Consider the following 2,726-nt stretch of genomic DNA (forward strand, 5'->3'; position numbering starts at 1 on the left):
AAAGACGCCACGACGCGCGTAGGGTCAGTGCACTGTATCACGAAGAATGGAAGGAGGATGCAACTACATGGAATGTGGGCACGATCGAAAGATTCCTCTAAGCGTTGTTGCAGCTTCCACTTTTATTTTGGAACACGAGCAGGGGCCGTGTTGATTCTATCGAATCCGGTATGAAATCGTATCTAGAGATACACACAAGGCGCGAAAGATGCTCGATTTCCAAAGGTAGAGGGACGCGCGTGGGCGTGCGGCACAACAAAGGCTCTGAGAATGCAATGCATCACCATTTTCCGAGGATCCACGAGCGGCGGAGAGTGGAGAGCGGAGAGTGGCAGGGAAGCGAAAACGGAAGGAAGGGGCAACACACAAGAGCTGCTGACTATGATACACTAATGGAAGAGAGAAAGCGAACGAGAAAAGGAGAGAGAGGAAGAACACTTTGACACACCCAGCGTAAACACCGCCGTCACGGAAATGACAATTTTTTTCCTATCGGTCGATGTAATGGCGAATGATAAAATTATACTGTGCTTACCGTATCGCGAGGATCGACCGAAGGCGATTTCGTGAATCGTGCTCGAACAAAGACACGAATTATTCACTACCTTACGCTCGATCCACTAAATTCCCTTTTGCCCCCGACGTTCAATCCACCTATCTCTTCTCCGTACGAAGCTCTTGGCCTTTCTTGCCTCGAATCCGTCAACTAAAGATGGCGGAAAACGACGCGGAACCTTCGATTCTACCGCCACCTGTCGACTGAACTGATTCGACGAGATTGCAGAGGTGCTCAATATCCATATTACAACCTCGATTAGCTGGTTGTCCGTAGAAGAATATTTATCGATTTTTACCCTTTGCGAATACTCGATCGTATCTAACTCAAACCCGTTTACCGTATTTCCGGGAATTTTATAACTAATTTACTTCTTTTTGTATTCTTGTTTCTTTTTTATACGTATTTTGAAATACTCGTAAAATCAGTTACTCGTTGCATTTCGATTTTAAGGTTATAAACTCGAAATTCGACGAAAATAAGAAATAATACTATTAAACGTACGTATTTTTTTTTTTTTTTTTTTTAATGAAAATTAATTGATCTATGACTTGATCTATGATTTTGTAAACGTTGCATATAACGCGAATAATTAAATTTAACAAACTGTTTGCATACCTTGGTGATTGAAAAAAAAAAAATCTATTTAACCGATCAGCCGGTATGTCAGAAAAAAATAGAACGCCAGATGGTGAAACTGGCAATATCCTATGATGCGTCTGAATATCTCGTATGTACGAAGACTGAAGGATAATATTCCGCAGTCGGGGAGATCAATTTCAATTAAAAGACAATTCCCTAGGACATGGCAATTTTTTAATGGATTCGCGGGTATTTGTCCATCCACGGTAGTCGAGAATTTCTGATCGAGTTCAGGAGTAAATCGTGCAGTTGGACAGCTAGAATGCGCACAAAATAACAGACACCGGAGTCCAAAGTAAAATATACTGGCCGTTTGGCGGGAACACCATTCGTTATCGGCTGCGCCCACGCCGATTAATTTTCGGATGCGTGATGGCGGTACCGTTCCTTCCGTTCCGTACAGTGATGATACATTTTATGTCAACGCTGATATTGAACGGATAATCGGAAAAAAGGAAAACGCGTTTTGAAATACATCATCGTGCCGATATTGAAATATCGAAGCGCAAAGCTTCCTGGAATAAATTTATGCCCGTTCTTTCAATTAATGACAAGCAATATAACTACCGTTTGTATAATTTGAAAAATAAAGGAAATGGTTTTCCGCGTATAAAATTTCTCGATCGGTTTATGTAGCAAATATTTGTCTTTCCATTTAACACATCAAACGTGAAATATTAATTCGAATTCGCATTATTCCTCAATTCTTAAATTCCATATATGCAATAACCAAAGGCATATATATATATAGAGAACGAAAATTTGAAAATCTATCGACTCTTATATTAAAATACACTTTATAAAAAAAAAAATTTTCTTCAAATCTTAAAAAATTATTATAATATTATATCGAGGCAGGCAGACATTTTTACAACGATTCATCGTACAAAAGAATATTTTTTGTACACTTTCTTTTCACCAAACATTTATTTATTTAGCCCACGCTCGATCGTATCGAGAGAATACTGTTTTTGTCCCTCTCAACCAAATCGGTAAAATCGAATCAATTTAATATCTTTTCAGAACAGTAATCCATGCAGATCGATCGATGCACGATCGATCGATTTCGTTTTTGAAATGACGGAACGAACCGAGAGGAGGGAGGGGGGGATACATCGTATCTTATATATATATATATATATATACGGCTTCAGTTTTAAAAAAGGCGGAGCTTTCGTTTAACCGTCCGATTTAAATACACGATCGATTCTTTAAATTTCGCACGGTCTTCGAAAAAAAGCAAGGCACCGTCTTGAAGGGAGACCAGGTAGAGAGCATAGAGGGTGACAGATGCCCGTTCAACGGTGTGTCTCCCCACCTACGCGGCATGCTGCTGACACGAGCGTTTATGTCTGCATAAATTCTCATTTGAGCCCCGATAATAAAGTAAGCACACGAGGGGGACGGACACACGTTGCCCGGTTCGGCGAGCACAGGCTGATACATAGATCACCGTTGAACGCGGGGCAAGAAAAGGGAAGGGAAGGGAAGAGTCGGGCAGGGTTGTGAGAGATAGAGAGAGAGAGGG

The sequence above is a fragment of the Apis dorsata genome, unplaced genomic scaffold, assembly GCF_000469605.1.
Source record: "Apis dorsata unplaced genomic scaffold, Apis dorsata 1.3 scaffold_7, whole genome shotgun sequence".
Taxonomy (NCBI): Eukaryota; Metazoa; Arthropoda; class Insecta; order Hymenoptera; family Apidae; genus Apis; species Apis dorsata.